This window comes from Dipodomys ordii, unplaced genomic scaffold, assembly GCF_000151885.1.
Source record: "Dipodomys ordii isolate 6190 unplaced genomic scaffold, Dord_2.0 Scaffold100, whole genome shotgun sequence".
Lineage (NCBI taxonomy): Eukaryota > Metazoa > Chordata > Mammalia > Rodentia > Heteromyidae > Dipodomys > Dipodomys ordii.
This window is the reverse complement of record NW_012267316.1, coordinates 5,686,149-5,696,904: the sequence shown is the minus strand read 5'-3', so window position 1 is coordinate 5,696,904 and position 10,756 is coordinate 5,686,149.

The window sequence follows — 10,756 nt, the reverse complement described above, 5'->3', positions numbered from 1 at the left end:
TGAGTTCAAGCCCAGTACTAATCCTTTCCCCCGGACACAAATAGGGTATTCTCGAATGTTCCTGTTCTCTGCCCAGACTTCCAGAAGGATTGTATTATCCTTGCACTTTTTGTCTTGATGTAGATGAAGCCCTGAAGTGGTGATCTCTCTGCCTCAGCCATTTGTTTCCTTGGCTTAAGGGAGTCCATGTCTTTCCCTCAGGTTTCTTTCTCTTAGAGTTATGAGTAAGTTGTTTTTCTTATAGGGGCATCTGTGTGTGTGTGTGTGTGTGTGTGTGTGTGTGTGTGTGTGTATGCGCGCACGCGTGCCAGTAATGGTACTCAGGACCTGGACACTGTCCCTTAGCATTTTTACTTAAGGCTGGTGCTCTACTACTTGAAACACAGCTTCACTTCCCACTTTTTTTCCCCCGATTAATTGGAGATAAGTGCTTCATGGACTTTCCTTCTTGGGCTGGCTTTTATCTACAATCCTCAGCTCTCCTGTGTAGCTAGGAATACAAGTGTAAGTCACCAGCACCAGGCTAGTATACTGATTTTAAAGAAAAACATGTTCCATTTCTCCTCTTGGCCTATTTGGAATTCCTTAGGACCATTAAATAAAAACATGAAAACTGATGACTGTTTATAAGGTATCTATGTCAGCCACCAGCACTTCCCTCTTCTATGTTATTGAATGGAAATGGTGGCTTTGGAATTCTTGTGATTATTTTCTAGAGGAAAGACATTGCGATGAAATTGCCTGAAGAACTACTTCTAGTAAATCAATGGCTCTCTGTTCACTTGGAAAATGGCCATCTATTTTGATTTTTAATTATTACATGGTATAGCCAGTAGATGGCAGTATATTCTCTGTTTCCTGTTTTCCTGGTTAGGACCGAACAGAAAAGTTACCTTGTTCTTACTGGCATTTTTCCTTTACTTGACAATTGAAATAATTTACATATGCAAATAAATATATCCAGCGTCACTTTAGGACAGCACTAATAAATTGATACAGACACACCTGTAGCAAAAGAAGACAAAAGTTTTTTTTTCTTGCCTTACTTTTCTTTTTTGTTCTTAATATATATTTTTAATTGTAAAGATACTGAACAGAGAGGGGTTACAGTTACACGAGCAAGGTAATGAGTCCTTTCCTATGGAGCATTGTTACACCCTCCTTTATTTTGCCCCTACCATCCCTTTCCTCTCCACCTCCTCAACTCCTCCTTCCCCCCCCCCAAAGTTGTAAAGTTTGTTTTCAATACTGTCTTGTACATCTCATTGTTACAATGGGTCATCCTGTATCCTTACTTTTCTAATTGTGAAAGGCTGCTTCTCTTTCTGAATGTTTGAAGCAGTGACACCAAAAATCCTCATGCCATTCCTCACATGAGAGAGAACAGGAGGCTTCCACTGACTGGCAGTTCATATCTACATGTTTCAAAAGAAAACTGCACAAAGTTTAACATTCAAAATAATTGTAGTTTATTTCTTGGTCATTACATTTCTCAAAATTTTTATTCCACTTACCCCAGCCCCATGTTTTCCAGACATCTCACTAAATGTATCTTTAAATTTCCAGCTATATTTTTCCTTTTCTAACATTCTTCTTTTGTAAAATCAGCCACTTCTTGATTAAAATATAAATTCAGTCACTAGAGTATTACTCTTGAGCCAATCCTCTAAATGTACAATAAGTAATTTGGTTCTTACTAGCTCTTGCCTTCAAAATAAGATAATGATTTTTAACTAATTCTCCTTCGGGTTACTATACGAAATCAGGTGTCTGTATTGAGAGCAAACTAGGGGACACCTCTGTTGATACATTGCATTGTAATCTGATGGGCCTGAATTTACACACTGACTGGGCACCGTGGTATGGTCAGTGCCCAACAACAAAACTATGGTATGGCATTGCTCAGCTTTGGGCAATATTCACCTTCACAAAAATTAAAGGCAGATATGGTGATACATGCCTGTAGTCCCAGCATTTGGGAGGCAGAGGCAGGAGAATTGTGAGATTAAGGATAGCCTGGGCTAACCTAGTGAAGTTAATGCCCACTTCAAAACCTTGTCACAAAAACACAAAGGTAAGAGCTGTCGTTCAGTGATGGAATGTTTGCTTATCACATGCGAGGCACTATGTTTGGTCTCCAGCCCAGGAAAAAATACCCAAATTCAAAGCAGCTTGTGAGAATAAGGTAACATGGTATCTACACTTATCTACACTGTAACAACCCAAGCCCTCTTCCTTCCCATTTAAGGAGACAATATACAGCTGGGCACTAGTGACTCATGTCTATAGTCCTAGTACTAGAGGCTGAGATCTGAGAAGCACAGTCTGAAGCTAGTCCAGGCAGACAAATCAGTGAGACTCTTTAATTAATCAGCAAAAACCCTGAAGTGGAGGCATGGCTCAGTGGTAGAATACCAGCTATGAGCATACAAGCTAAGAGCACAGGCCCTGAGTTCAAGTTGCTGTGCTGGTACGCACACGTGTGCATGCACACACACACACACACACATACATACACACAAAGGCATATATGTATATTTACCATTCTTATTACTATTGTTTGAAAGCATCCATCCTGGAAGACCACACGGACACAGTCATGTACAGGAAAAGGGGTTTATTCACCATCTGAGGCTGACAAGCCCACCTCCCCCAGGGGAAAGGACGACATGGCATCTGTCCCTATTCAAGGGCATCCTAATAACATCAGGGCTGGAGGAAGGAGGTATGCTTGGGCATGCAGCTAGGTCTGGGCTGAGAATGGGGATGCAGACCTATTCTGGAGAAACAAGCTGGAGCCCCAGGAGAGTTCTCTTTTCTTTGTGAAGGGCACAGTAGAGTTCAGGTCTGGGTGGAGGGCTTTCAGCTGATGCAGCTGGGGGGCGGCTAGAGATAGAAGCTGCTCCCAGAAGTGAAGGGGGAGGGGCTGAGAGGGAGGGCATACTAACATTGTTGTTGGACCAGTGGCATAACAGATAAATAAAATATATTCCAATAAATAAGATATAAGTGCTCATCTTCCAGTCCCTTGAGTTCCTTATACTTAGCGTTCACCATGTGTACCTTTCCTTTTCCATTGTACTTACTGGATTCCCTACTCCATTATAAACTCTCATCCTAGCTTGTGACTTAACATTTTTAACAAAAGAAATAGAAAACAATATTTAACCAAATGTATTCAGTTGTTTACTGCTTTTGTACTCTTACTTAGCTTGTTTGCTCAGGCTGGTGCTCTACCCCTTGAGCCACAACTCCACTTCTAGCTTTGCATTGGTTAATTGGAGATAAGAATCTCTTGAATTTGTCTGCCTGGGTTGGCTTTGAGCCAGGGTCCTCAGATCTCAGACTCTTGAGTAGCTAGGATTATGACCCACCAAGGCCTGGCTAAAGTTTTTTTTTTTAAATTAAATCCCCCAACAACAAATCTTCAAAGAAACAAGTGCCCAATAAATAACTGGGCTAAAGACTTAAAGAGAAACTTCTCTGAAGAGGAAAGAAGGATGGCCAATAGACACATGAAGAAATGCTCAACCTCCCTAGCCATAAAAGAAATGTACCACCTCACTCCAGTTAGAATGGCTATAATCAAGAACTCTAATAACAACAGATGCTGGAGGGGATGTGGACAGAAGGGAACCTTACTTCATTGTTGGTGGGAGTGTAAACTTGTTCAACCACTTTGGAAAGCAGTATGAAGGTTCCTCAAAAGACTCCACATAGAGCTCCCCTATGACCCAGCAATCCCACTTTTGGGAATTTACCCAAATGTTTACAAACAAAACCACACTAAAGCTACCAGCACGACTATGTTTATTGCAGCATTATTTACTATAGCTAAGATATGGAGCCAACCCAGATGCCCCTCAGTAGATGAATGGATCAAGAAAATGTGGTATATATACACAATGGAATTCTATGCCTCCATCAGAAAGAATGACATTGCCCCATTTGTTAGGAAATGGAAAGGCTTGGAAAAAGTTATATGAAGTGAAGTAAGCCAGGCCCAAAGAAACATAGGTCCCATGGTTTCCCTTATTTGCAATATCTAGTATATGTATGAGTCAAGCAGAAAAGGTCAGATAAGGTAATGTTAGGGAAATGAACCCAAAGATATGTATTCAAATGTTTTTTTTTTCTTTAATGCGATTGTTTCTAACACATAAGATTTTTTCTTTGTTGCTTTGTATGTCTCTCCCCCACAGTATAACCCCAGCTTTCACTGTATTTGATGTCAGTATAATTTGTGGAGGGGAAGGGGAAAACCATTTAAATAGGGATACAGGTGGACCCATTGCAACAATGAAATGTACAAGTCATTATGTTGAAAATGAAATTTATAACTTTGGTGTGGGGGGTGGGGGTGGGGAGGACTGGGTGGGGGGGAGGGGGGGAGGATGAGAAGGGATGGGAAAGGGAAAGAAAGGAGGAGGCTACAATGCTTGATAAGAAAGGTACTCATTATCTTGCCCATGTAATTGTAACCCTTCTGTACAGTATTTTCACAATAAATAAATAAATAAAGATTTTTTGGGGGTGGGTCTCGGGGCTTGAACTCTGGGCTTGGGCGCCGTCTCTGTGCTCTTCAGCTCAAGGCAAGGACTCTACGGCTTGAGCTACATTGCCACTTCCGGTTTTCTAGTGTTTTCTTAGAGATAAGAGTATCACGGACTTTCCTGCCTGGACTGGCTTTGAACCATGATCCTCAGATCTCAGCCTCCTGAGTAGCTAGGATTACAGGCATGAGCCACCAGCACCCAGCTTTGGCTGAAGATTTTTAAGGGCATTTGAAAAAGGATTAAACCTGTATTATTAAATACTAATAGTGGGAATGAGAGCATAAGAAAAACCTTAGGACAACAACTTAGCATTGTCTAACCAAAAATTTAAATAGCTTATATATCTTATAACTCCACAATCACTTTACAGAATCGTTTAGTAATACCAGGATAGATGTATGTGCTGTACACAATGAATCTGAAAAATCAACCTTTATGTGATAAGTACTATTCCAGTTCTTATATATGTATTCAAGAACCTCCCCACCAACTGTAAGAGGAAAATGTTATAGCAAGGTTAGAGGATCTAGGTAGGGGCTGGTGGCTCATGTCTCTAACCCTAACTACTCAGGAAGCTGATATCTGAAGATCCTGGTTCAAAGTCAACCCAGTCCAACAAATCCATGTGACTCATCTCCAATTAACCAGCGAAAAGCCAGAAGTGGAGTTGTGGCTCAATGGTAGAGTGCCCGCCTTTAACAACACAGGCAAGCAAGAGAGCTAGCCCTAAATTCAAGCCTAAGAGCCAGCAAGCACAGAAAGTGAGAAAGAGAGAAAGACAGAGAAGGGGAGGGAAGAAGAAGAAGAAGAAGAAGAGAAGGGGGAGGGGGGAGGGGGAGGGGGAGGGGGAGGAGGAGGAGGAGGAAGAAGAAGAAGAAGAGGAAGAGGAAGAGGAAGAGGAAGAGGAGGAGGAGGAGGAGGAAGAGGACAAGGAGGAGGAGAAGGAGGAGGAGGAAGAGGACAAGGAGGAGGAGAAGGAGGAGGAGAAGAAGGAGGAGGAGAAGAAGATGATCTTAGAAAATAGAGCAGAAGGTACATTTGCTTGTTTTCAAGTATAAGGAAGCTATGGTCTTATTCTGAAGTCAAGGTCAGTATATTTGTTGTATTTCAGGGTTGCTCAGGTGTGATGCAAACCCACACTACATAGGATCCTTTTGGAGGTTCCCATGTGCCCTGTGGATGTGGTGGATGAAGTGCACCAAACCTGAAGAGCATACTGCTTCTAACCCTACTGTCTCTAATGCTGTTCATCTCTAACCCAAGAGTCTCACATCTTCTGCCATCATCCATGTCGTAGTAACAGATGATAGCTTGCGGTCAGAATGAAATCTCAGAACCTTTCCATCTTGACGGCTTCAGTGATGAAGCGAGGGCTCTGATGGAGTTGTGGTAATGACAGAGTCTGAGAGAGGAATGAACACAATCCTGTGGGCTGGCTTAGGTGAGAGGAAGTGTCTCCCTGGGATGCAGCTCTGGCCCAAGCTGTGGTGGTGAGGAATTGTTGTAATTGTTTGGATGTAAAATATCTCTGTAAAGACCCATAGGTTCAGAGCTCGGCCCCCAGTTCGTGGTGTTCTTGGGAGGTGGAGCTGCGTGGAAGTACAGAGTCACCCGCCTCCCTCTTTCTCCTTTTGCTCCCTGGCTGCTATGAGGTGAACAGCTTCCTCTTCCATGCTCTCCCACCATGATGTGCCGGCCTGCCACAGGCCCAAAGCAAGCCAGCCAAATGAAGATGGAAACGTCCAGAACTGTGGGCCAAAATAAACTTTTCCTCCTTTTGAGTCGACTATCTCCAGTGTTTTCAGGAATCTAACATAAACAACTAAAGTCTGGGGGGTAAAGGGTACCTGGCTGTTGCTTATTTGGCTTCAGGAAGAAGGAAGGAATGTTATGCCCGTAATCCCATGCAAAAGGCAGTGGTTTATGTCATTTGCATGGAAATGGATGGACTTGGAAAAAAATATGTTAAGTCAGGCTCTGAGAAACAAAGGACACATATTTTCTCTCATATGTGGAAGTTAGATCTAGATGATGTGTGTGTGTGTGTGTGTGTGTGTGTGTGTGTGTGTGTGTCTGTGTAAACCTATACAGGGCCATATGCATGTAGACACAAATGTAGTAACTAAAGTATGATATATGGCATAATTCCTTTGAACAATTAACTTACCCTCAACAAAATGAACACAAGGAAGCTAGAACTGGTATAGTCAGAAAGAAGGGTGAGATCAAAAAGAGGGGTGAGATGAAGGAGGGGGCAGACAAAGGGAGGAAAAAGTGGTGGGTGAAGGCAGTCATAGGATTTAACGTATATATGTAAAAATGGAGCTCGGAAAATTGGGATTGATGGGGTTGGAAGAGATTGGGAAGAATGATGAAAGGGGTGACACTGTTCTGATCAAGATGTCTTGAAATCCCTTCATGCAACCAAAGATAATATTTTTTAAAAAGGCAACGTAGCTGTGGGTTCTGGGTCAGGGTGTCCCCAACACCCAGGAAGTGGTGTCTGTATGAGCAAAGAGAGCTTTGGATGACCCAAGCATAAAAGGTGGGTGATTGTGAGTAAGAGACCATCATGTGAAATAGAGCAAACGGGCCCTGCTGCCCACACACTGCAGCTCTCTTTTTGTGCCCTCGGATCCTTACATCCTCTTCTCCTCTGCCAAGGAAAAAGGAATATTAGGGGTGGAGGCAGGGTTTCCTTGTCCTCAAGAGAGAAAAAGACACGCATACCATCATCTAAGTATACTAGGAGACTTGGTTGGTGGGGTACAGGGAACTCAAATCTTTATAGTTTTGTGAAGCACAGGCAGTCAGGGACCCAATAATAGGTGGTTCTGCGGTGAAGCAGCACAAGGATTCTGCTGATAGAATAGGATTTGGACAGTGATTGACTCTATTTGGATAGGCTTCTTGCTGGGAAAAGGAAGCTGGCAGGACTTGCTGGATGGGGCCTTTGACCAAGTCAACATACTGTGTTTGAATGTCCTGGCATGCCACCAAGTCAGGGGGCCTTCTTTGGGTCCTGTGATCCTAATGACCTCTCTGAGCTACTAGGCTGTGATGGTTTGATTTTGACAATCCATATGGCTAATCAAGAGAAGCAAAGAGATGACAAGAGCTCCGTGGCTCCCTACAGGGTCCCAAGGCCTCCACTGCAAATGAAAGGCAATCAGCTGCTTCCTTGACCCACTCCTACTCCTTATTCTTCTTATGGGGCTGCCTCTCAGTCACTCCTACATAAAACCATCTCCGCCTCAGAATCTTTTCCCAGCAGAAAAGCATGGAGGAGGAGGAGGAGGAGTTGAGGTAATGAGAGACCAGGTCAGAGAGAACTTGACTTTGGCACCAGTCATGTAAATCACTGTAGTATGTAGATTTTGAATCAATGTTCTTTACTATTCCTATTGTCCACACCTTAGTTTTACTCACAGAGGACTAATATCCCCAAATTAAAATTTAAATGAGGCTCTGATCACGATTTCATATGCACAAATATTGCAACACGGGTTTGAGCTCAGGACTGTGTGTATTCTAGACAGTACTTTACCACTTGAGCCACGCCTCCCAGGCTTGCAGCTTTATTTTTTTCAGATAGGGTCTCCTGCTTTGGCTGAGCCAGCATCAAGCCACAATCCTCCTACTTCTACCTCCTGAGCATACGGAGCCATCAGACATGAACCACCACACCAATCTTGTCTTTTTGAGATAAGGTCTTGCTGATTTATTTATTTTGGGTGGGGGGAGGAGGCTTTGAACAGTGATCTTCCCATCTCTGTCTTCCCCCAGGATTATATTTGAAGACAAGAGAGCTGGTCTCAAGTGGCATTCAATGGTTCCTCACTTGATTATCTTCTATAAATAGGCAGAATGGGAAAAAAAAGAGAGAGAGAGAGACTGAATTTTAAATGTTGCTGAGTAAGGAATTTGGTTATGGAGAGTGGAACAAGCCAAGAGAGAAGGCCATACCTGAGGTGTCATGAAATTGAAATCCATGACCTAGAGACACAATGGAATCAATTCAATGAGGCAGATGCAAATGAAGGCAGCTGCGGCCCTTCACAGCAGGCGGCTGATATGAAGGGATGCTTCCCTGGATCTGGTTTCCATGGCAGCGGTAGTAGCCCTTTCCTGCACTCGAGGGAAGCATGCTCTTGTGCTGCCCTTTCACTGGTTTTGTTTTTGTTTTCTCATTAGTGTTGTGAAATTAGCTTTCACAGTAAAATATCCAGGTCTACTAGCCATCTGCTCATATGTGATAAAGCAGAGCCCTTCTTCTCTTGTGAGACAATATTTTAATACTTCATATAATTTTTTAAAGAATGTTTTATGTGGTTGTGGCCAAGCAATTAGTTAGGCAAACATTACTGTGTCGTAAATACTGAAATTCTGTTTGATCGTTGTAAACTTGGCCTTCTTTTTTGCACAGTAACCAAAAGGCATTAATTAAAGTGTTATCTGGCATGTTTCTCCATCTTTAACGAACTTTAATAAGTCACTTTCTTTCTCAGAACTGAGGACGGAACTCGGAGCTTCACATAGGAGCTTTGTCACTTAAGCCATGTCTCTAGCCTCTTTATACATTGATTATTGTTAGAATGTGTGTGTGTGTGTGTGTGTGTGTGTGTGTGTGTGTGTGTGTGTGTGAACTCAGGGTCTGGGAGCTGTCCCTTAACTTTTTCATTCAAGGCTGGTACTTTACTACTTGAGCCACAGCTCCACTTCCAGTACTTTTGTGGTTCATTAGAGATAAAAAGCCTCATTGACTTTCCTGACCATCCTGGCTTCAAGCCTCCATCCTCAAACCTCAGTTTCCTGAGGAACTAGGATTATAGATATGAACCACCAGTACCTGAACCCCTTAGCTTCACAGTTAAGGCTGGTGTTCTGCCAGTTGAGCCACATCTTCACATCTATTATCTTGCTTAAATAATGTGCTTTAAATCGTAAAGTGGAAGACATTGAAATCAGTCTATTCACCCATAGATTTACCTAATCTGAGCAAGTAAGAGGAATTGTGTCATCTGATGCCTTTTGTGTCTGGGGTCTTTCACTTGACAAAATATGTTTAAGGTTCATCTACTTTGTAGCATGGATCGACATTTTATTTCTCTTTAGGTCTGTAAAATAAGAATACAGAACATGTCTGCTATTTTTATTCTTTAATTGTGGCTTTATTGGTATAGTGTGTTCTGGTTATAAATAACTGGTACCCCCTTGTACAACTAAAGATAATAAAAATGTAAATTAAAAAATAAAAAAGGATAACCCCTCTGTACAGTATGTTCACAAATAAAATAAAATAAAATTTAAAAAAAATGATAGATTTACAAAATTATACCTGTTGAATTTCTTCTAAAGTCACTCTAAGCAATGTTTAGTATCTGTTTCCATTTGTATGAAGAGAGAGGCATATGTAATTTTGAAATAATAGAATAACAACAACAAAATGTCTGCTAGCCAGGTGCCGGTGGCTCATGCATGAAATACTAGCTACTCAGAAAGCTGAGATATGAGGATCACGGTTCAAAGCCAGCCCAGGTTCAAAGCCTGTGATACTCCTATTTCCAATAAAACACCAGAAAACTGGAAGTGGTGCTGTAGCTCAAGTGGTAGAGTGCTAGCCTTGAGCTGAAGAGCTGAGGGACAGCACTCAAGCCCAGAGTTCAAGCCCCACAACTGACTAGTGGTAGACTTTCTAGTTTATGTTATAACTCCATCTTTAGTTTTCAAGCCCCACAACTGACTAGTGGTAGACTTTCTAGTTTATGTTATAACTCCATCTTTAGTTTTTTGAGGACCTGTCAAACTGTTTTCCACGGGGCTGTTCTGTTTCATGTCCCCACAGCAGTGTGTGAGGTTCTTCAGTTCTCTCTAGCCTTGGTGATGTTCCTCAAGTTTAGTGATTTTATTCTAGTCACATCCCACGGTGGGAAGTGCCACATCCTTGAGGGTTTGAGGTCCACCTGCCTAGCAACAAGTGACGCTGAGCATTTTGCATGGCCTTAGTAGTCATCTGTATGTTGTCCTTGGAGAAATGTTTGTTCATTTAGTCAGATTTTTCATTTGTTCTTTTTTCTGAGAATTAACACAGATGCTGCTGCTGCTGCCTCCTCCTCTTCCTCCTTCTCCTTCTCCTCCTCCTCTTCCTCCTCCTCCTCCCTTCTTCTTCTTCTTCTTCTTCTTCTTCTTCTTCTTCTTCT